The sequence below is a fragment of the Schistocerca nitens genome, chromosome 3 (assembly GCF_023898315.1).
Source record: "Schistocerca nitens isolate TAMUIC-IGC-003100 chromosome 3, iqSchNite1.1, whole genome shotgun sequence".
Taxonomy (NCBI): Eukaryota; Metazoa; Arthropoda; class Insecta; order Orthoptera; family Acrididae; genus Schistocerca; species Schistocerca nitens.
The window spans coordinates 149,729,398-149,755,389 of NC_064616.1; positions in this window are offsets into that span (position 1 = coordinate 149,729,398).

The window sequence follows — 25,992 nt, forward strand, 5'->3', positions numbered from 1 at the left end:
CGGTTACCCCTAACGCTGCATCGCAGGCAGGAGCGCCTGCGATGGTGTACTCAACGACGAACCTGAGTGCGCGAATGGCAAAATGTCATTTTTTCGAATGAATCCAGGTTCTGTTTACAGCATCATGATGGTCGCAACCATGTTTGGCGACATCGCGGTGAACGCACATTGGAAGCGTGTATTCGTCATCGCCATACTGGCGTATCACCCGGCGTGATGGTATGGGGTACCATTGGTTACACTTCTTGGTCACCTCTTGTTCGCATTGACGGCACTTTGAACAGTGGACGTGTTGCGACCCGTGGCTCTACCCTTCATTCGATCCCTGCGAAACGCTACATTTCAGCAGGATAATACACGACCGCATGTTGCCGGTCCTGTGCGGGCCTATCTGGATACAGAAAATGTTCGACTGCTGCCCTGGCCAGCACATTCTCCATATCTCTGACCAACTGAAAACGTCTGGTCAATGGTGGCCGAGCAACTGGCTCGTCACAATACGCGTCACTAGTCTTGATGAACTGTGGTATCGTGTTGAAGCTGCATGGGTAGCTGTACCTGTACACGCCATCCAAGCTCTGTGTGACTCAATGCCCAGGCGTATCAAGGTCGTTATTACGGCCAGAGGTGGTTGTTCTGGGTACTGATTTCTCAGGATCTATGCACCCAAATTGCGTGAAAATGTAATCACATGTCAGTTCTAGTATAATATATTTGTCCAATGAATACCCGTTTATCATCTGCATTTCTTCTTGGTGTAGCAATTTTAATGGCCAGTAGTGTACTTCGAAAGTCAGCAGTGGATGATACGCCATGCCACACACATACAGAATGTTACAATGCGATACCGAAAATCTTCGAGGGGCTATAGAGCGTGTCGTGAGGTACAAATTAAGGATAGGAACCCGTGTCCGAAACGTGATCCAATCTTGGCTTTGTACGCTGACGGACAATAGGGGGAATGGTTTGCAATGTTGTTTGTTGTTCAGTGATTGCGAATGATAGTCACGATCGACAGTTGAACCTTTTCCTCGCCGGGAAATGCAACACGAGTGATATGCATATCCCCCCCAGGTAGAGTTTCAACGAGTTTCTGGAGTGGCGCCTGCATAAAATGTAGTGTATCAAGGACGCGGAGCGTAATTCCTGGTGTCATTCGTTTGGAGAATGAAATGTATTTCTCGACACTCTCAGGTAGGATACTGACCTGATTTTTCTCCAAACCGAAATCAGCCAAGTGCTAAGTGAGCGTCATACCAACTTAAATTATGAAAGCAAACGGGAATGTGCATTGATAGCTGGTACTTCAAATTGCACGAGTTGTGAGCTGCGCCACGTAACTTACCCATAAGATGGCAGTGGTCCCTACGAGGCGTTTCCGCTTTTCTGTCTAACGGCAGGCCACAAACATGACAATCAACAGCGTTATCATACAAATCTTCATTCTCCTTCGATTTGGTCATGGGCACGGTGTTACTGTATAGCTTATCAACCTCACGTGAAAATTTTTCGAGCTCAGTGTGCAGCCAAACCGGAGGATTATAGCCGACATAAGATTCGCATTGGTTAAGACTGGAATCATATGACGATACAATTTTGTACGCTACCGCATATGGTACGTATTTTTCTGTAAAGGTGGTGTATGAGGCTGTGGGGTTACCTTCACAGCGGGTCACAGGAGCGAGGAGGCATTCAAAGTCGGTGTACACTACAGAGGGGCATCGGTCCTGGTGGTGAGCATTCTTGAACTTTATGAATTTGTTTTCCTCAGTAGGCATAATAACACAAACCGGATCCTTGGAAGCGCAGTCTACTAGATGCGCCGCTAATAACTTGTCTGAGGAGAAATAATTCAGGCACCTTAAGCGAATATGCTTTAATGTCCTTTTTTCGACAATTGGCTGTAAAGGAGTCGAGACACGACTTTGAGCCAAACATAGTGATAATTGTCTCCCTCAGAGAAGAACAACTTGTTTACATGCCGCTCACACTCACTGGCAAGTTTTGAGAAATGGAGGGGGCCGATAACAGTATGCTTGCCTTGCTCATCTGACGTGCTTTTCTTCTCCAGGCCATAAACGTGAGCTGATATGCCGGTATACTACGCCTCAAATTTAGGTATGTGCTGGATCTTGACGGGGAAATCGATACCATCGAAGTTATAACACTGACGAATGTTATCACCTACATGGTATGTAGTCAGAAGCTCAGGATGATCGCTGTAATTGTAATTTCTTTCGCAAGCCAGGATTGACCATGCAAAACAAGCCTGATCGTTTCTATGTTCGACAGTAATACATGCCTGCTTATTAACTATATGTTTAGGGAGCTTGATATAGCTATACCCTCCATTTACCGGATCACAGACATGTGTATTGATGTCCAGGTGTAGTATTTGGCTGAGTGCTTTAGCTGATCCTCTGACATCCATCTCGGAAAACCGGGCCAGTATAGCACTCAAGGTGGATTTACGAAACCACTCGGTAACTGACGTGCTGTGCATTATCACGCCATTTTCCCCCCAAAGATAATGAAGAGTTGTCTCTTCAACACCAGACTCAACATTGGGGGTGGGGGGGTGGGAGGGGTGGTGGGGGTGGGGGTGTGGGGGTGCGATAATTTGATGTAAAGCAGCGCACTGCATTTAATGGCGGGATACTGGGGATCATTGAACACCTTGAGGAGCTCCGTTTCCACGACAGGAAGGCACGCCCTTAGAAAACCAACAGGGTCGCAGTACCCTCCTGCCGGGTTCTCGATCCTCGTGAACCAGATTCGCTCCTGAAAAGCGTCTGCAATTAACGAGTATTCTGACTGAGGCATGGTATCACTGACCTGATGTCCTTCACTATAAGGAGAGAACGGCCACTAGCCACACGATCATCTATAGTATTAATACTATTTGCGTCCACCCCATTGATGATGGGGTTGGGGAGAGGCAAGTAGGTAATCGGTGGGGCACATATACCTTGCGCTTACGCCGATTACGACAAGGCTCACATGATGATAATGATGATGATGGTGATGGAGGAGGATGTTGCGGTGTTACCGGGTCAGGCTGCAGCGATGGCTCCCAATTCTGATGTAGACCCTACCCGGTAACTTGAGGGCTAGTGGTTCGTTGCTCGGCCCATGGACGTCAGAGCGCGGGTGCCGGAGCGGCGGCTGCGGCAGCTGCTTCCCGCGCAGCGAGTAGCGGCGCCCTTATACACTAACGGCCACCATTGACCAGACGTTTTCAATTGGTGAGAGATCTGGAGAATGTGCTGGCCAGGGCAGCAGTCGAATAGTTTCTGTATCCAGAAAGGCCCGCACAGGACCTGCAACACGCAGTTGTGAATTATCATTTCGCAGGGATCGAATGAAGGGCAGAGCCACGGGTCGTAACACATATGAAATGTAACGTACACTGTTCAAAGTGCCGTCAATGCGAACAAGAGGTGACCGAGACGTGTAACCAATGGCACGCCATACCATCACGCCGGGTGATACGCCAGTATGGCGATGACGAATACACGCTTCCATTGTGCGTTCATCGCGATGTCGCCAAACACGGATGCGACCATCATGATGCTGTAAACACAACCTGGATTCATCCGAAAAAATGACGTTTTGCCATTCGTGCACCCAGGATCGTCGTTGAGTACACCATCGCAGGCACTCCTGTCTGTGATGCAGCGTCAAGGGTAACCGCAGCCATGGTCTCCGAGCTGATAGTCCATGCTGCTGCAAACGTCGTCGAACTGTTCGTGCAGATGGTTGTTGTCTTGCAAACGTCCCCATCTGTTGACTCAGGGATCAAGACGTGGCTGCACGATCCGTTACAGCCATGCGGATAAGATGTCTGTCATCTCGACTGCTAGTGATACGAGGCCGTTGGGATCCAGCGCGGCGTTCCGTATTACCCCCCTGAACCCACCGATTCCATATTCTGCTAACAGTCATTGGATCTCGACCAACGCGAGCAGCAATGCCGCGATACGATAAACCGCAATCGCGATAGGCTACAGTCCGACCTTTATCAAAGTCGGAAACGTAATGGTACGCATTTCTCCTCGTTACACGAGGCATCACAACAACGTTTCACCAGGCAACACCGGTCATCTGCTGTTTGTGTATGAGAAATCGGTTGGAAACTTTCCTCATGTCAGCACGTTGTAGGTGTCGCCACCGGCGCCAACTTTGTGTGAATGCTCTGAAAAGCTAATCATTTGCATATCACAGGATCTTCTTCCTGCCGGTTAAATTTCGCGTCTGTAGCACATCTTCTTGGTGTAACAATTTTAATGGCCAGTAGTGTAGGTGAGCCGTGCCTTACCGGGCGCCGCTTTGACGAGGAAGACGGTTTAGCCGCCACCGGTATGCGTGCCACACCGTGTGGAGGTTGCTGAGACAAGACCACTGTGGAAGAAGAAGAGATAAAATAAGTAATAGTTAAGTACCGCTGATAGTGCGGTGAAAAAAAGAATTCTGATCATCACATGGTTGTAAGCAGAGTGAGTAATTACCTTTTTCGTTCTGGCTACAGGGCATTAACACTTCATCGGGGGACTCCACCGCTCCCTCAAAAAAGTCAACATGATCCTCATCTAATAGGGCCAGATCAGAGCGCCTTTATCTGTCCTCATCAGAATCAGGCACTTGAACTGTCTCACCTACAACAACAACAACAAACAAAGATTTATATAAACCGATTTGTTACAGAAAAAAACTTCCTATACTACTACAACTACTAGAGGCACGTACAAACGTAATGTTTTTTTAAACTTACAAGCATACTGCTTGGGCATCTCATTATTTGCTGGCGGCTGTTCCTGTATCTGCTGAACATCCTCCAGCTGCCTGTCCAACAAATCGAACTCCTCTAGAGCTTTCCTGCAACAGGATCAGACATAATTTTATTTATTTTGAACGCCGAGCTACACAGAAAGGTCACACATGTCCGGCCGCTGTGGCCGAGCTGTTCTAGGCGCTTCAAAATGGTTCAAATGGCTCTGAGCACTATGGGACTTAACATCTATGGTCATCAGTCCCCTAGAACTTAGAACTACTTAAACCTAACTAACCTAAGGACAGAACACAACACCCAGCCATCACGAGGCAGAGAAAATCCCTGACCCCGCCGGGAATCGAACCCGGGAACCCGGGCGTGGGAAGCGAGAACGCTACCGCACGACCACGAGATGCGGGCCTAGGCGCTTCAATCCAGAACCACGCGGCTACTGCGGTCGCAGGTTCGAATCCTGCCTCTGGCATGGATGTGTGTGATATCCTTAGGTTAGTTAGGTTTAAGTAGTTCTAAGTTGATGTTAAGTCCCAAAGTGCTTAGAGCCATTTGAACCATTTGATCACACATGGATATTTTTTTCTATACTTACGTGAGTGTTGTTGTTGGTTATCCACTGCTGGAGGCTGTTCCATGTACCGTTGCTGCTGCTGCAGTAGATAGTTGTTTTCAGCACCCAGCTCTGCCTCCAGTTCAGTTTGCATTTGCTTCAAATGAGCTAGAGGAACAATAAAAAAAAAGAAGTACGAGATAAGAAAATTTTGAATCGCTATTATACACTCCTGGAAATGGAAAAAAGAACACATTGACACCGGTGTGTCAGACCCACCATACTTGCTCCGGACACTGCGAGAGGGCTGTACAAGCAATGATCACACGCACGGCACAGCGGACACACCAGGAACCGCGGTGTTGGCCGTCGAATGGCGCTAGCTGCGCAGCATTTGTGCACCGCCGCCGTCAGTGTCAGCCAGTTTGCCGTGGCATACGGAGCTCCATCGCAGTCTTTAACACTGGTAGCATGCCGCGACAGCGTGGACGTGACCCGTATGTGCAGTTGACGGACTTTGAGCGAGGGCGTATAGTGGGCATGCGGGAGGCCGGGTGGACGTACCGCCGAATTGCTCAACACGTGGGGCGTGAGGTCTCCACAGTACATCGATGTTGTCGCCAGTGGTCGGCGGAAGGTGCACGTGCCCGTCGACCTGGGACCGGACCGCAGCGACGCACGGATGCACGCCAAGACCGAAGGATCCTACGCAGTGCCGTAGGGTACCGCACCGCCACTTCCCAGCAAATTAGGGACACTGTTGCTCCTGGGGTATCGGCGAGGACCATTCGCAACCGTCTCCATGAAGCTGGGCTACGGTCCCGCACACCGTTAGGCCGTCTTCCGCTCACGCCCCAACATCGTGCAGCCCGCCTCCAGTGGTGTCGCGACAGGCGTGAATGGAGGGACGAATGGAGACTTGTCGTCTTCAGCGATGAGAGTCGCTTGTGCCTTGGTGTCAATGATGGTCGTATGCGTGTTGGGCGCCGTGCAGGTGAGCGCCACAATCAGGACTGCATACGACCGAGGCACACAGGGCCAACACCCGGCATCATGGTGTGGGGAGCGATCTCCTACACTGGCCGTACACCACTGGTGATCGTCGAGGGGACACTGAATAGTGCACGGTACATCCAAACCGTCATCGAACCCATCGTTCTACCATTCCTAGACCCGCAAGGGAACTTGCTGTTCCAACAGGACAATGCACGTCCGCATGTATCCCGTGCCACCCAACGTGCTCTAGAAGGTGTAAGTCAACTACCCTGGCCAGCAAGATCTCCGGATCTGTCCCCCATTGAGCATGTTTGGGACTGGATGAAGCGTCGTCTCACGCGGTCTGCACGTCCAGCACGAACGCTGGTCCAACTGAGGCGCCAGGTGGAAATGGCATGGCAAGCCGTTCCACAGCATCTCTACGATCGTCTCCATGGGAGAATAGCAGCCTGCATTGCTGCGAAAGGTGGATATACACTGTACTAGTGCCGACATTGTGCATGCTCTGTTGCCTGTGTCTATGTGCCTGTGGTTCTGTCAGTGTGATCATGTGATGTATCTGACCCCAGGAATGTGTCAATAAAGTTTCCCCTTCCTGGGAGAATGAATTCACGGTGTTCTTATTTCAATTTCCAGGAGTGTACAAGAATAAATTACAATGAAAATTATACTTACAAGGCAATTCTGGCTCTGAACCCAACACAGAAGGCTGGACGTCGAGAGTCTGTACGGTCCAACCCCCTCCTGTCTCTCCTCACACTCCAAGACAAAATCCTGGAGTTGTGCTGTATGTGTCACGATCAGTCAGACAATGCAATGGGCCAGACTTCAGCATCCTGCACCCCACTGACAATATCTTGGGAGATGTCTACGTCATCGACGCGACTGGAAGAAATGTGTAAACCCTGGACGTTCGCCATGCACATGCTCCCAAAAATCCGCAAGGCTGAGGTGCTCGAGAATTGTTGCTAGTCCCGCACATGGAGAGTGACGTAGTACTTGGTCTTTGGGTGCCTGCGTGCAGTTGAAATAGCCTCCCATGATCAATGTACCCTGCCAACCCAGGAAAAGACGCGTGACTGTCTCTGAGAAGAAGGTGGAACGTTGACGGAGGCGACCCAAACCAGATGGAGCATAGATTGACGATACTGAAGCGCCGGCCGGTGTGGCCTTGCGGTTCTAGGCGCTTCAGTCTGGAACCGCGTGACCGCTACGGTCGAAGGTTCGAATCCTGCCTCGGGCATGGATGTGTGTGATGTCATTAGGTTGGTTAGGTTTAAGTAGTTGTAAGTTCTAGGGGACTGATGACCACAGATGTTAAGTCCCATAGTGCTCAGAGCCATTTGATACTGAAGCCACTAAACCTGAGTGCCATACCTCTGGCATCAGGGAGATAGGCAACTGCATCAGCGAGGATAGCGTCACGTAAGAGGATCGCCACCACACTACCAGTAGGAGAAGAATGAAAGACAGGTGCTTTAAAACCTTGGGGACCACAGAAAGTTGCAACGTGCAACTCCTGAAGGAGAGAAACGTCAACGTCAGCAGCATACAGCATGTCATGGAGTAACGCCAGTTTTTGGCGTAAGTGAATGGTATTGACACTGACCGTGGCTATGCCATAAGTCTGGAAAGCTGCCATCGCCACGAGGATGGGCGATTCAAACATGGGAGAAGCACAGGGAACTTTGGTTCAAATGGCTCTGAGCACTATGGGACTTAACATCTATGGTCATCAGTCCCCTAGAACTTAGAACTACTTAAACCTAACTAACCTATGGACATCACACAACACCCAGTCATCACGAGGCAGAGAAAATCCCTGACCCGGCCGGGAATTGAACCCGGGAACCCGGGCGTGGGAAGCGAGAACGCTACCGCACGACCACGAGCTGCGGACACAGGGAACTCCTATTAGCCCCGTGGAGGGGCACATTGAGAGGCACCCACATGCCTTGCTCATACTGTGGCATCAAGCAGTCAGGCCAGCAAGATGAGTGGTCTGCCAAGCGAGTGAACTCATTCGTATTTATCGAGTAACATGAACTCTAGTACTCACAATTAAGCTACAAGTTATTCTCCTGTATGAACATTTCGCAACGGAAACGGAAACGCACATCTGACTATTAGTAATTTGCACAACTCTGACTGTTCACTACGCACTGGCAATGCCACATTTTCTTTCTTATTTAACGGCTTTGATCAACACGTGGCCATCGCACTGAATATGAATGGCGCACACATTATAAATTCTGGATATCATGACAACATACAATTCGAAGGAAAAGGCCACCAATCTTTTTCTTTTCACTATCTTTTGTACTCCGATAAATTCTATAACCTAAACACACAAATTCTATAACCTACAATAATAACACATGAGAAATTCCGCCCAGTGGGCATGGCTTTACATTGGTGATTCTCTATCTTATGGTCTCGTAATTATCTAACACTACAGTGCACTTTCTGGATAGGATGGTGGATCTTTTGCTATATCTCACACTTCGACTCTCACACCCATCATCACGAAAATTTCCTCCAGACCGAGCGATACAAAAGGAACATGCATAACCCACTACCTCTGAACCTGTCTTGCTTCTCTCCCATGCAAACCACACATACTTAAATTACATGAAATACACCACACTGGCAACATGGAATACAACACAAGGAATAGTCACAACGTTATAATCACATCACTTTCAGCTTTCGCACTTCAATTAGAATTCATCCCAGTTTCACACGACACTGCCCCACTTCGAAACTTTTCTTTCCTACTATGAACTCTGGAGGATATATGCACGTCTTCCTGTGCAATGCAAGCCAAGTGGCATTGCTGGATAGACGGCTGACTCACCTTGCTTCTCCCTCAGAGTATTATAGTTTGAATCAAGCGTCACACGGAAACAGAACACGCAAAGAAATATTAAGAACATATTCGTCACGCACGCGAGTCCTCAACTGATACCATGGACGAGTACTTCTCTTTATCCTTTGCCTCATACACAGATTGAGACTCACACAGTACTCACCACGTGGAAGTACTCGTCTCTAATTTCAAGTCCTGCACACGCTATTTCTTAAATATTTCCAACTTATAGTACACACGCCAGTAATTCAGCTTAACTTAAGCACTCGGAAGTATTTCAACTTATTGCTACACGTGGTTTCATTGTGACCGTTGGTCACTTCCGAAGATTAGTACGATCCCCTTAATATTACGTGCCTGACATTTAATTCTCCCCACAGAAGTTCCTGAAATAGAAAAATTATTATTCCAAACTACTCTTAAGTATTTCACATGCATACCATGTCTCCACTCTTTTGTCTTTACAGAGCACACCTAAGACAGGTCTTACCAACCAAAGATCCAGCGCCAGAATGCTGAAACATGGCCGTTCTTCAGGTCATCTCGCACCTCTGTCGAAGTGGGGGAGCACCTTGCTACTGTATTGGTCAGCCACATTTCAGGCGCTCAAAGCTCAGGTAAATTTCATCTCTTTGGTTCCACCAAAGGTGACCAAAGGACCGTCTCAAAGATGATCATATATTGCACATTCACTATCTGCGGTTAGCAGACGACCATACATTCATTCATTTCGCAGATCTCACCAAATTGGATGTAGGGATTTATTTTGTGGGAGTGCACATGTGATCAATTAAATAAATAAATTGTCATTCTTTCCTACACTGGTATCCGGCTTCGGTGTATTAAGTGAAATTGAGTTATTATTACAAAAAATATGTTGTTCTGACACGAATAACGAAGAATGTACCTATTTTCAATGTCGGGCGGTACTGTACCATTTCAACATCACTGTGATGGGGAGGGGCCCGCATCTCGTGGTCGTGCGGTAGCGTTCTCGCTTCCCACGCCCGGGTTCCCGGGTTCGATTCCCGGCGGGGTAAGGGATTTTCTCTGCCTCGTGATGGCTGGGTGTTGTGTGCTGTCCTTAGGTTAGTTAGGTTTAAGTAGTTCTAAGTTCTAGGGGACTGATGACCATAGATGTTCAGTCCCATAGTGCTCAGAGCCATTTGAACCATTTGATGGGGAGGGAACCGACCCCACCAAGAGGGGTCCATCGCTCTGTACACCTCCAGAATGTCCATCCTCAGCATCGACATCGTCCGCCCAGGAGACAGACGTCTGACCGGACTGGTTCAGTGGAACACTATCAGAAGCGCGCCCACAAGTAGCGCCAGACACAGAAAGGGAGGCAGCCGCATCAGACGCAAGCGGGGGAAGGTCGGTGTCTGTAGAGGGGCACTGACTGGAGATGGAGGTGAGGGAGGATGTCGCCTAGTCAGCTGTCAGGGCGTCAGGGACTGCACACCGTAAGCAGCAGGATCGTCATCCTGTGAACACATCCGATGGAGGCAGTCATCAGAAGGGGTACGGCGTTGTCTGTTCTGCTTCCTCGGTGACTATTGGTTCCTGACATGCTGTTCTGTGTCAGATGGTAGGCGGCCGTCTCCGATATGTGGCCACATGGCAGAAAAACGGAGGTCGGTACAGTTCCATGATCAAGAACCGTGGGTCAGGACAGACATCTTGTGCCTACTGACGGTTATCGTTCTTTTATATTATCTCAGACAGGAGTGTAGGAAGGACAGGCGAAACGTCCATCGCGTCGTCGAGAGGAATCGACGCTGGCACCGACTGATTCAGAGGAGGCTTAGCAGGCAGCTCCCACACAGGCGCGTAAGATAGAGGTTACACAGTGGGCGCCGCAAGAAGAGCGGCGTCTCGGATCGGCGTCTGAACCAGTCCACGTCAGAGACATTTAGAACGGACATGGCCTTTCCGGCCACAACCTGAACAGGTGCGCGGCTGGCCATCGTACATGAAGACAGCCGTGCAGCTGTCAGTTACCAAGTAGGAAGGCTCGTGTTTCCGTAGTTCAGTTTTTATCTGGCGGACACCATTGAGGATACGGTACATTTCGAACGTCTTCCCCGTTTCAGCAAGTGACTGACGGCGTTGCCGTAAGGTTTAAAAGCGGCCACCACAACGTCTGACGGTACTTCAAACGGAAGTTCGGAAACCAGCAGCGTTCGGAGGCCAAAACCAGCGTGATTAACAACGACAGTCTCTATACGTCCGTCAGAGTATCGGAACTTGAGAGCTTTAGTGTTGCGCCACACAACGTCGGCGCACAGCTCATCATTCGCCAGCTTTATGTACACAGTAGTACTGAGGATAGAAAAATGAATTGCAAGAACGTCTTGTGGCGGGAGATGAATTTCACCCCGTATAAAACGTTCAATTTCATACGCCTCCGGTCGTTCGTGATCCAAAGAAAAGTGTGGCTTAGCGGTAAGAAGCTGCCACAGGCGACACGCAAACAAGGTGTGCGCGCCTCACGACTGCCGAAGGCATACTGCCATTTAGCTATCAGTGCAAGACTCATGGCCAAACCAAAACTTCCATGTGTCGTCAACTATGCGTCTACACTTGTACTCGTACATCCATTATTTATACACTCCTGGAAATGGAAAAAAAGAACACATTGACACCGGTGTGTCAGACCCACCATACTTGCTCCGGACACTGCGAAAGGCTGTACAAGCAATGATCACACGCACGGCACAGCGGACACACCAGGAACCGCGGTGTTGGCCGTCGAATGGCGCTAGCTGCGCAGCATTTGTGCACCGCCGCCGTCAGTGTCAGCCAGTTTGCCGTGGCATACGGAGCTCCATCGCAGTCTTTAACACTGGTAGCATGCCGCGACAGCGTGGACGTGAACCGTATGTGCAGTTGACGGACTTTGAGCGAGGGCGTATAGTGGGCATGCGGGAGGCCGGGTGGACGTGCCGCCGAATTGCTCAACACGTGGGGCGTGAGGTCTCCACAGTACATCGATGTTGTCGCCAGTGGTCGGCGGAAGGTGCACGTGCCCGTCGACCTGGGACCGGACCGCAGCGACGCACGGATGCACGCCAAGACCGTAGGATCCTACGCAGTGCCGTAGGGGACCGCACCGCCACTTCCCAGCAAATTAGGGACACTGTTGCTCCTGGGGTATCGGCGAGGACCATTCGCAACCGTCTCCATGAAGCTGGGCTACGGTCCCGCACACCGTTAGGCCGTCTTCCGCTCACGCCCCAACATCGTGCAGCCCGCCTCCAGTGGTGTCGCGACAGGCGTGAATGGAGGGACGAATGGAGACGTGTCGTCTTCAGCGATGAGAGTCGCTTCTGCCTTGGTGCCAATGATGGTCGTATGCGTGTTTGGCGCCGTGCAGGTGAGCGCCACAATCAGGACTGCATACGACCGAGGCACACAGGGCCAACACCCGGCGTCATGGTGTGGGGAGCGATCTCCTACACTGGCCGTACACCGCTGGTGATCGTCGAGGGGACACTGAATAGTGCACGGTACATCCAAACCGTCATCGAACCCATCGTTCTACCATTCCTAGACCGGCAAGGGAACTTGCTGTTCCAACAGGACAATGCACGTCCGCATGTATCCCGTGCCACCCAACGTGCTCTAGAAGGTGTAAGTCAACTACCCTGGCCAGCAAGATCTCCGGATCTGTCCCCCATTGAGCATGTTTGGGACTGGATGAAGCGTCGTCTCACGCGGTCTGCACGTCCAGCACGAACGCTGGTCCAACTGAGGCGCCAGGTGGAAATGGCATGGCAAGCCGTTCCACAGGACTACATCCAGCATCTCTACGATCGTCTCCATGGGAGAATAGCAGCCTGCATTGCTGCGAAAGGTGGATATACACTGTACTAGTGCCGACATTGTGCATGCTCTGTTGCCTGTGTCTATGTGCCTGTGGTTCTGTCAGTGTGATCATGTGATGTATCTGACCCCAGGAATGTGTCAATAAAGTTTCCCCTTCCTGGGACAATGAATTCACGGTGTTCTTATTTCAATTTCCAGGAGTGTATTTCGGTACAGGGGAAACATTTTATGCATCGTAATTCAGAATAACACAGGCACTACAATATCGTATTTATTTATTGCTAGACTAGTATCGGACGCATATTCCGATCATCAGCGGCATCTACATTGCAGATGACAAGATATCTTTCAAAATCCATTTACGTCTAGTGCATAACTTCATGCGACTTTTTTTTTTTTGTAATTTAACTTGCCTTATAAACTGGTTTCTTAGTATTACCACAATTGTTTGCCAATGACAGACACATAATTATCTAACTGTATGACACTTTTAATCAGTATATTAAGTTTGGGTACTGTGTAATTGTCAGCTTTACATCCAAAGATAGGGATTGAGTTGTTTATGTCCTACTTTATATAATTTTATTCCTAAATTGTCTAATCTGTATTAACGGACTGTCGAACCGAAGGAATGTGTTTCAACATTAAGGGTTTGCGAGGATATTGGTGAAATTTTCGACGATTTTTTTTTGTCACATCGATCGATTCGTTCAAAATAATGCCAGAATGTTTCGACAAATGTATGAGAATTTCTATTTCTTCTAAAATATTTTGCTGGTTATCTTTCTCGGGATCCGCCTCTGCAGGTGAGTCGTCAGCGAATGTGACTGCCTTGCGGAGGACCCCGGTTGGATTCCATGTGCTGCTTGGGATTTTTCCTTAGTGGGAGAACTAGCAAGGGTTCATTCAACCTAGTGAGGCTAGCTGAGAGGTACTCGACCGATTAGGAGCGGTTCCAAAGTCAAGAGATACGAAAACGACAGGGAGTGCGGTGTGCTGAGCGCACATCCCTCCATACCACAGCCTATGACGGCATTGGCAGCGGATGAGACGGAAATCGGTCGGGTGCTATCTGCCCCTCTAGGCCGAGAACGCAGATGTTTACGTTTTACCTTTTTTGGCCGTGTCTAGGAGAAGGAAGCATAAAAGGTTAAGTTTAACTTTCCGTAGAGAAAGGAGGAGCACAGGTCTTGGGTGGACAAGAATGGGGAGGAAATCGGCTCTGATCTATTCAAAAGATCGTGCTTACAACCACTGTAATCCATTTAGGAAAACCTAAATTTGGAACGACGGACAGTGTTTTGAATACAGGTCCTCCCGGATGCGAGACCGGGATTTACTATTGCCTTACCTCACTCGATTTGCGTGCGGGCTCCGAAATAGACACATATTGAGATAGAGGATGTCAAATTAAATAGCTTTCAGCCATTAATTTTCAACCTTATTTTATTTGGCAACCAGTTTCAGCGTTTTACTACGCCATCTTCAGGACCCTGACCGACGTGTAGGAAGAATCAACCTCGGGTTTGTTCAAAACAGGGGCCAGCAATGCTGGTATTAACAGGTAGTCGTATTTGTGATCACTTCAGCCATCACCTGCCAACTGTTAGATCTAACTTTTTACGTTTTTTGGCGGTGTCTAGGAGAAGGATGCATGAAAGGTGAAGTTTAACTTTCCGTCGAGAGAGGCGGAGTACAGGTCCTGTGTAGACAAGGATGGGGAGCCTAGATCTAACGGACGGCGGGTGATGGTTGAAGTGATCACAATAGCAAATACCTACTAATACGAACATTGCTGGCCCCTGTTTTGAACACAGCCGAGGTAGAGTCTTCTTACACGTCGATCAGGGGCCTGAAGATAGCGTAGTAAAACGCTGAAACTGGTTGCCAAATAAAATAAGGTTGAAAATTGACGTCTGAAAGGTATTTAATTTGACATCCTCTATCGAACAGCCGAGTCCTGCAACCATTTCTGAAAAGATGGACATACAGAGACATATTGAGATAGTTTCGAAACTAAGTACCTGCTGACTGACGACAGGTAGTATGCTTGTCGCCTCACTTTTCCTGTTTCATGTGAAATTGTCGTCTTTGTAATGAAATGTGCCTCCTATGATCAAGACATCCGCGTGTTCGCCTGCTGCTAGTTTACACCTTGTTATTTTGTTATCCATAGTCAAAAGTCGTTACCTGAAGACATGTTGTACCAGTGTAACCAACATTCCTTCATATCCTCAGTAATGAGAGAATGTTCATTACCCAAGGGCGCACGCTTCCATAACAAAAAGGCACCTTTTAGTCCACTCTGATAAATGCTAGGTACGAGCAATGAGGTGAAACAGGGAACATGGCCGTTCTTTTATCTTGACGCACAGCTAAAGTGATATTGGTTTATCGCACAGCGCCGCTCAGCTTCCGCCAGCACGCCTAAGTTGCTTTGAGCCTAGCACGTTCATCGTTACTGATGGTACTATAATTTTGTACACGGGATATAAGGTACCAAAACACATCCGCAAATTTTGTCCATTGTTTTAGAGTGTTTCATTATCATGAATACTTTCAAAGCATTCAATTTTTGTGGCGATCTGTCGGAGTCAAGTTGACTGTTATGGTCATTTCATGGCTGGACGTGACGTTACAGTTCGTTTCTAGTGGAAGCAGCAAACATAATGACCTCATAAGTGTGTCTAAGCAATGTCTAAGTTATGTTCTGGTGCAAGACTTGTATTACGGCGTCCATTCTTAAATGGGCTCGGAGCCGTACTCTTGTCAAGGACGATCCTCTCACTTTTGATAGGTTCAAATGGTTCAAATGGCTCTGAGCACTATGGGACTCAACATCTGTGGTCATCAGTCCCCTAGAACTTAGAACTACTTAAACCTAACTAACCTAAGGACATCACACACATCCATGCCCGAGGCAGGATTCGAACCTGCGACCGTAGCGGTCACGCGGTTCCAGACTGACGCGCCTAGAACCGCACGGCCACACCGGCCGGCACTTTTGATAGGAGCCTCGCGTCTTGCCCTCAGGCATGCATGGATAGCTCACTCACTAAATGTATCACCCATGAAAGACAAGGTTTCGAGTTTGACTCCCGGTCCGGTGCATTGTCTTCGTCTTTTGGTAGTTTCAGTGGCGACTATGCTGAGCCTTGATGCTGACATTGGGAACGTAATGGCGAAGCCATCTGAACAACGTACGCAGATGTTGGTGTCGATTTGGCACTCTGACCCTGTCGGTGAGTTATTAACAGAAATACAGGGCTATTACAAATGATTGAAGCGATTTCATAAATTCACTGTAGCTCCATTCACGACACACTACATATACGTAGAAAAACTCATAAAGTTTTGTTCGGCTGAAGCCGCACTTCAGGTTTCTGCCGTCAGAGCGCTTGAGAGCGCAGTGAGACAAAATGGCGACAGGACCCGAGAAAGCGTATGTCGTGCTTGAAATGCACTCACATCAGTCAGTCATAACAGTGCAACGACACTTCAGGACGAAGTTCAACAAAGATCCACCAACTGCTAACTCCATTCGGCGATGGTATGCGCAGTTTAAAGCTTCTGGATGCCTCTGTAAGGGGAAATCAACGGGTCGGCCTGCAGTGAGCGAAGAAACGGTTGAACGCGTGCGGGCAAGTTTCACGCGTAGCCCGCGGAAAATTGGCTCATGCCACAACTGGAGACCGACAGCGCCGACTTCATCTTTCAACAGGATGGTGCTCCACCGCACTTCCATCATGATGTTCGGCATTTCTTAAACAGGAGATCGGAAAACCGATGGATCGGTCGTGGTGGAGATCATGATCAGCATTTCATGTCATGGCCTCCACGCTCTCCCTACTTAACCCCATGCGATTTATTTCTGTGGGGTTATGTGAAAGATTCAGTGTTTAAACCTCCTCTACCAAGAAACGTGCCAGAACTGCGAGCTCGCATCAACGATGCTTTCGAACTCATTGATGGGGACATGCTGCGCGGAGTGTGGGAGGAACTTGATTATCGGCTTGACGTCTGCCGAATCAGTAAAGGGGCACATATCGAACATTTGTGAATGCCTAGAAAAAACTTTTTGAGTTTTTGTATGTGTGTGCAAAGCATTTTGAAAATATCTCAAATAATAAAGTTATTGTAGAGCTGTGAAATCGCTTCAATCATTTGTAATAACCCTGTATTCAATTACAGGGCAGTTATAATCAAACTTTCGCTACTTGGGAGGGCCTCCAGGAAAAACGAGTGATCATAAGACAATGAAACTCTGTAGAAACGTTTGGAAGGACATGTCGAAGAGAAATAACTAACAAAGCATTAAAAGAAACACATTTTAATTTACACGTGAGAGGGTAACATTCGTTAATTGCGTACGACGTTTACATTCCAGGTTACAGACGTTGCTTAATGTGAAGACCATATGTACTCACGACTGCCGGTAGCCACACTAGAGATTGTTCGCAGCACTTTTCGAACGGCGTACCACGAAATGTTAGCTGTCCAGAGGTTGAAAATCGCACATTGCGTCCAGCATTCTCCGCCATGGCAACAGTAATTTCTTCAATAATTTGTGGCGCAATTGGTCGTCGGCCTCTCCAGGAAACAATTCGAAAATCGCCAACTGATTCGAACTTCAAGATCGTTTTCTTAAACCCCGGCGCTGAAAGAGGACCTCCATTCCTTTAACACGTCGATACCGCGAAGAGAAGGAGCGCTATTGTCGTTGTTTTAATAAAACAGCTTTACGAATAAAGCCCTGTTTGCCTTGTCCAGACCCACGTTGATTGGCTGCAAGTGTAACGCGCACTGATGCTTGTGTTTCAACCCTACCGTCTCCTAACGGCAAGTCCTGTCGCTAACACTACTAACAACGCAAATCTTGCAGCGCACAGTCTCAACATCATTCCCACATATTTGGGTACCTATATGGTAAACAGTTTTCCGTCTACGCTAAAGTAGCGAAAGTTTAGTTAGAACCACCCTGTAGCTAATGTCGAGCTCAGTTAGAGGTACTGTGGAAATTTGAGACTGCTGGGTGATCTTGGGCTTTCTCTCGATGTTTTCCAGAAAGAAGAGTAATAGCAAAGATGTCACCACTATTATCACATACGTTAATAGAAGTACACTACGTGATGGTGAGCGGATTGAGGCTTTGGATGCAATAATTCAAGACACACAAAAAACTTCGAAATTACACTGCTAGCAATTACTATTGCAGCAAAAGGCAAACTGGAGTAAATCATATTCATTCTGTATACAGGATGTTCGAAAATCCCTCTACAAACTTAAAGGACTCGTAGAGGGGAGTGTGTGCATAATATTTTCAATTCAGACGTTGAATTCATCTATTTCTGCTTGAGGAATTGAATTAGGCGTGACGCAGTACAATTATCAGGTAACACTTCGAAATGAAACATAAGCAAACATCCATTTATCACTCAGACACATTTTATTGTATTAACACTGAAACATTTACGTTATTGCAGAACAAAAAAGAACCCAGCGCAATGTACGTACGGAACAGTACTGTTGCATTACAACAGCGGCTCGATGTAGCGACCACATACGCTGTTACAAACATTGTAGCAACGAAGCATATACTCTTATTCCCACCTGTCGTCTCTTCAAATTCTAATGCAGCTGCCAGAACTCGTGCCAGCAGATCTTCCTGTGTCTTTACAAGAGTTTTGTAAATCAAAGTATGCATATGGCCACACAAGAAGTAGTCCATAAGAGTTAAGTCTAATGGCTAGCGTTGCTGCCTCTGGATCGCGGGGTCCCGGGTTCGATTCCCGGCCAGGTTGGGGGTTTTCTCTGCCCGGCGACTGGGTGTTTGTGTTGTCCTCATCATTTCATCATCATCCTCGTAATTTGTGACAGTGGCTAGAGTGAACTGTGAAAAAACTGGACTGTGTAACAATTGGGATTTGTACGGGCGCTGAGGACCGTGCAGCTGAACGCCCCACAAACCAAAAATCATCGTCATCAGAAGAGTTAAATCTGGCGATCGCGGCGGCCACGCGATTCGGCCTATCCATCTTTCACCTTATCGTCTGTTGAGATGTCTCCGAAGCGCGAAGTGAGAAGTGAGGTGGTGCACCATCATACTTAAACCATATTTCCTGACGGGTAGTCGGTGGTGAAGCTTCCAAGAACAGGTTCAATACGTCATCCTGTCTACCCTATTCCATACTAGGAAAAGCTAACCCTTTTTCCTCAGCAGATGTGGATACTTTACATATCGAACCGTCGGGAACCGGTAGGTTTCCGGACATGGGTTCATATTCAAGATATTATGCACTCACTCCCCTCTGCAGGTCATAGAAGTTTGTAACGAGAATTTCCGAACACTTTGTATAACTGCTGAACGCAGTTCTCATCCAGAAATCAAATTTGCATATTGGTTTCTGTGGGACGATTGCATTACGTCTATAGTAAGAAGGAGCAACACTCCGCAGCACGCGTTGGAATTCGACTATTCGACAGCGATAGGGTCGTCCGTATCGAGACTGTAGTTTTTCGTTCCACGATACTGCTGCTAGCGTTGGTCAGGATCCCCCAACTGCCATGCGAATGTGGAGTCGATAGCCGCAGGACCACACTGAATGTCGTGCAGGATCTCACCTGCCCCATGCGACTAGCGCCAGAGAGGTCATACATGTTGGTCGATTGGCCTGCTGAATCGTACAAGCGCGTCACGTAACTCGAATCAGCAATCGGGTCTTTTTTGTAGAAAGACAAGTATCCACATGGGTAGAAGGCCAAAATCTGGAGCACAGTGGATTGTCAACACAGCGACTGTTGTTACTAGCTGACAGGGCAGCATCGGGAGGCGGACCGACGGTGGTCAGCCCCTTGGCAACATTGGACACAGGAGTGGCACCACGTCGTCTTTTCGAGCGAGTTCCGTTTCTGCGTGCAGTATCTCGAATAAAATATCCGTGTGTGGAGTTTCCGAGGAGAACGAACGTCGCCAGACTGGATTCGTCATCGTCTTACAGACCCACAACTGGGCAACATGTTATGGGGTGCCATTATGTACGGAACACGATCACCTTCGGTTAACATAGTCGGTAACTTGGACAGCAGGCGTTATATTTCTAACGTGTCAAGGCAGGAGGCTTGGCTTTGAGATCTCTGCAACGTTATCTTTCAACAAGATCACTCAAAACCGCACGTTATCCGCGCTGCCCTGATCTATATCGAAACAAAGGGTGTTCGATGGTTCCACTGGCCAGGATGTTCTCCAGATCTGCTCTTGGGTTGCCGGGAGGCGGGCACGCAGCCTTTCGCTAGACACTACGATTGGTGAACTCGGGTTTAGGGTTGAAGCAGCGTGGCCATCTGTATCTGTCGTCCAAGCTCAGTTGGACTTCATGTCCAACTACATTAAAACCATTATAGCCGCCCGAGGTGTCAGCTGTGTGTGCACTCCACATACCCCCAAATCACCTACAGTGTATGTAGACAGTGAGTAAAATTTCGTTATTTGCTATCCTCGATGTTGCAATTTTAATGGTCAGCAGTGTATAAACCGAAAAGTGTACGATTGCAATATGGTTACAGGTTCCCTGAAGTACTGCTTCACCACAAAGATTACCACTCGCAGAAGCAACAGCACTGTTTTCCGCAGTCTTCCAACTATTACCAATTGAAGATTAGGTTGCCCAGTTACAATGAAAAGTACGGTCTCGTTTGTAAATAAGTGTTTGATGTTTGGTAAAAATATTTTTCATCTGTTTTACGCTACTCCAATTTGGTATATGCACCTCCACATTAACAAGTCCGGCGTCGAAAGAGAAACTGCACGAACGCGCTGCGCAGTGTCCACTAGGGCGTCCGTGTGTTCGGTATCTCAGAAGAGAGTCATTTACGGGACAAGTAACGAGGCCGCAGGCCGGCTGGCGAGAATGAGTTAGAGCGGTCGGCTCCCACGCAGCCAGTCAGTTCCCTTTAAACGGCGGCGGACGCAACAAGAGCAGCAGGAAGCTGTAACAGGTGCGCCAGCCGAGCTGCGCCGCATTTCCATAAACTCCTCTCGTTTCCTGTCCCTTCTCAGACCTGCCCATTCCCTGCTTTATCACACCACCAAATTTTCAGCGCGCTCTTCGTTACTCCTGTTGTTGTACATTGCACTGCGTCTACATCGAGGCGACTCCGAACGAGGAACTAGCTTACAAGTACAAGGATGGGGCAAGGAGAACACTTTGACCTTACTCATTCGCAGAATCATCTGGGTCATCACTTCAGGTTAACTTTTGTATTTATTCGTGTCACAAGCACAAATAAATGGAAAAAAATAAATTACGGAGTACCCATAGCAATTTTCTTAAACATGTCCAGACACAAGTACATAGTGTTGTTTTAGTGGTCTTTAGTCCGAAGGCAGCTCTCCATGCTAGTCTATCCTGCACAAGCTTCTTCACTTCTTCCTAACTACGAAAGCCTACATCCATTTCAGCCAGCTTACTGTATTCAAGCTTTGATGCCTCCTTACCGTTTTAAGCTCCCACACAGGCTTGTTATTATCGAACTGACGAATCCTTGATGCCTCAGGATATGGTCTATCAACCAATCCTTTCTTTTAGTCAAGCTGTGCCATACATTTATCTTTTCCACTGTTAAATTCAGCACCTCCACATTACTTAGTCGATGTACCAATCTAATCTTCAGCGTCGTTTCGGACTTCGGTGAGCTACGTTCCAAAAACCTCTACCCTCTTCTTGCTTAAATGTTTAACGTCGACGTTTTACTTATGTATAAGGCTAGATTGCAGATAATTACGTTCAAAAATAGAAGAAGGGCACAATTGAATCGAACTATGATCATTTAAAACTCGTACTGTCAACATTTCCCTTAGTGTTCTGGATGGAGTCGTTTGCAAGACGTTGCTGGTTTTCATAAGGTTTTTCATGGACCTCAATGTCTGTACAGCTGGTACATAATTATGTAATGGGTGTCTAGGACTGGTGGCCAGGTTTGTTCTTTCCGCACTATTAGCAACCTCACGACGGATGCGTGGGAGAACAATAGCTGTCAGTTGATTCTATACAGTGACATATTGCGTAGGTTGCATACACCTAATAATAAGCCTGTGAGTCTCATTCAGTGGAGTGTCGACATCTTTGGCATGGGCAGACATGTATGAGACGCCGAGGATCAGAATTATAATGCTGTTCTTCTTAAAGTTTATGGCTGGGAGTCCATTTAAGGATGTTGTTTCTAGCCTGCATTGTCATCCTTGCGTTATGGCAATGGTGCTTGTTTTTTCAGGTGCGATAAAGTGTGACAGCTAAATAATTTGGACACGGTGTGGTATCCAATTATACAGTTAGCCGTGATACACTGAGTTTACTGCGTGAGTGTCTATGTTTATGACGGAAATCGCGCATTTCGGTTTTACCTGGGTTTGCGTGAAGTTCATTGCTATTGCCATTAGTACTCATATTCTCCAAAGAATCTCTCAGGTGGACTTCTCTTTCCACAGAGGATTTAGCTTGAGTTCCCAGAGTCAGATTATCTCCATAAAGAAACCCTTGGTGTGCTCTAGAAGTGGTGCTCATTAGTATAGATAGTAAGGGCCGGTACACTTCTTTGTGGCATCCCATTTTTGAGACATCTTCATCGATAGCATTGTCTCTGAAAGTCTACACAGAAGCTTCTGTTTCCGACCAATTGTTTGATAAGTTTGGTAAAATCACATTTGGTAAGACCATTTAACTTTTTATTAGTATACGATGACCATAGTCCTCTGTAAGACCATAGATCTTTCTTTTATCAATATACGATGACTGATAATATCATAAGCAGCAGTGCGGTTGATGAAAGTCCCACCTGAAACATTCTGTGTTCCGAACTCGTCTACTGTATATCGCGTCAGATTAACAGTCTGAACGTACAATTCTTTCGGTACCTGAAACCTTCTCGTCTGTGATTTAACGCTGGCTCCAACACTTGCTGCAAATAAGGAAGAGCTACCAACACAGGCGTATAATGGCCAAGAATGTGACAAACCTTGAATTCATAATTTGAGGGTTCAGTGGTCAGATAATGATTTGAATCGTACTTCTCTCTGGCCGAAGGCATTGCTTTTAACGCTGTGCTACGTTGGATTATCACTTTTCGATACTATTTCATCTGACATTTTCGTCCTTTGACACCGACGTATTTATGGGGAATCTTGCTTTCTTAAAGTGATCGACAGAATGAAGTACCTCAATGATTAACACACAGGGATCGTATGCCCGTTTTTCGGACTTGGGGTCACTCCAATTTCTGTAAGTAAGTAAAGGCGAATGCTGGGATGGTTACTTAAACTGATCACGGCCATATCCTTTACCATATTTGTTGAACTGAGATCGTGCTCAACTTCTAGTGCCTTTGCTATTAAAGAGATCTCAAATTCTACTGTCGACGATTCTCTCTTCGTCGTAGATGAATTCTAGAACAGAATTGAATAGTCGGCTATATACCATGAAGAACCAGCGTATAGCATTATAAATAAATACTATATTTGGTCGTATGTGAAACTGTTATTATAAGCGTACATTCGGCGTTGTAACATATATAGCTAATATTATGAAAACCCCGCTGGCCAGCGGCAGTGACGCGGAAACAAACTTGTTAGCAAGCATAGACTGTGTAGCAATATCAGGGACCGTGCTGCCGCAACGTTTGAGATGGCTCGAACCACTGGCTATTTAGTGCGATATTCAACCAAGTCAGTTCGGCCCATACACTGATTGCTATCTATAACCTTGCTGATATTCTGGACTTCTCACTGGTCCTGTGCTGACTGTTCTCATTAGGTCACGACTATTTAGCTTTTTTTACACTTTGTTGAGGTGCGAGATTCCAACTTTGGCGTTTCTCCCTATCTCTTCAAAAAGTATGAGATTTGAACTTCGTGGCAGCACCGCAGCACTTTAGTGCATCGTCTGTTTGGAACAGTGTTTATGTATCTACAGAGATACATAAAATATGCTTCATACAATTCGTAATCAACCAATTTCCCTCCTTCCTTCAAAAAGATGAACAAAACGGCATGTAGTTAGAAATGAATGATACTTCCATGTGTGTTTAAAAATTGAATCTGCTCAGATGGTAAATCCATCATTAGTAAGAAAGAAGAATCCAGAAATTTGAATAGCTTGGACTTTTTTACCGACTCCTTTCTGTCTATTATCGCTCGTATATATGAAGGTGCTTGAATATTCAACGAAAACGTGCCCTACCCTTCAGAAATCCCAACGACCCCTCCATCTTCATCTTAATCAGTTCACCTCCTGGTGCAACCAGTGGGTCCTCAAAATCAACCGTACCAAAATCCCAAAATCCAGGCAATAATTATGGGCCGAACAATCCACAGCTTCCATCCCAATGACTTTTATATTACCATTTACGACCGTCCTATCCAGTTAACTAAGACAGAAAAATGCCTCAGACTAACACTTGATCGTCGACTAATATGGAAGTCCCATCCACTAACCATTCAAACGAAAGCCCACAATAGACTAAAAATACTAACTGGCTGAATGTGGCGACTGCACCCTTCCACAGACTTCCATACCTATAAATTCCTGATCTGACCCATCCTCAGCTATGTCAGTGTGGCATGGACCTCTGCTTCTCCCTCCTTTTATCACGCCCAACAGATCCTGTAACGCCATGCACTCCGCCTAGCCTTTCGGATCCGCTTACTCTCCTCCACCCAAAACTTACAAAATTCCCATTCCTCCTGTTCCATCTTGAACGCCTCCAAATACCCAACACTAGACATGAGCTCCCTCCTGCTCACTGCTTGTGGTACTCTGCCACGCCTCTACCACCACATTCCCGCAAAGCTACATCTCCACACTCTCCACGTCCTCTCTCAACGAAACTTTAATTCCCTTCCCTTACCCAACCAAGAAATCCGCCCTGATATATACCCATCCTACCAGATCTAAGAGAAACTTCAATTCTCTTCCCTTACCCAACCAAGAAATCCGCCCTAATATATACCCATCCTACCAGATCTAAAAGAACCCACCCCACCTCCTCCGGTCAGGGCTCCATTCCTGTCCACTCCTCTTCACCCACAGTTTAAGGCTATCCATCTTCACTCCCCTGAATTTCTCCTCCAAACATCCACCCACACAAACACCCTCTTACGCACCACCGCAAGTGCTACTTTCCTGTGATACCCCTTTTCATGTGAGTCTACACCCACTCATCACTTCACTCATCTATGTACCTATCTTAACCACTCAGTACACTGGCTTTTTGCTTTTTTAACTTACACAATTGACCCTCTGTCTTTTATCTTTTGTGAAACATTCATTTGCCATTATATCTGTGTCAGTCTTTTACTTAACCAAAAAATCTGCTTTTATGTTGTAAATTATGTAACTGAATACGTGTTTTTTTATTATGTGGAGCATTAATTTTGTTAACTGCCGTGTCCAATTTTATAATATGTCTCGAAAATTTTACCCTCATATGGCTGAAGAGCAGCGACTTGTATCTGCTGACAGCCGACCCCCACCCATATGGGGCGAGGGGAATGAAATGACAATAAAGGGAAAAAACGAAAAAAAAAAAAAACAGCAGAACTGGGCTGGCAGGCCATCGATCACAGCTGTTATCCATCCCACTCATAAATCTTTTGTGGTGACTTTTATGAACAAAGAATTTTTTTCAACTTCTCACACAATACACAAGACTTCCCTGAGGTGGACACGTGTGTTTGTTTCGATTTCCTCAAAAGAATACATCTGTGAGCTGCAGGTCAGTTTAGACATATATGAATCTTGAAACTTCTTGGTAGATTAAAACTGTGTGCCGACCGAGACTCGAACTCGGGACCTTTGCCTTATATTGAATTTTCCACATCATTTTAGATATATGGTAAATCACAAGTGTTCTCCTAGTATTTCAAATTTCCCCATACAGTACTATTTTAACTTGGCTGATGCGGGTTGT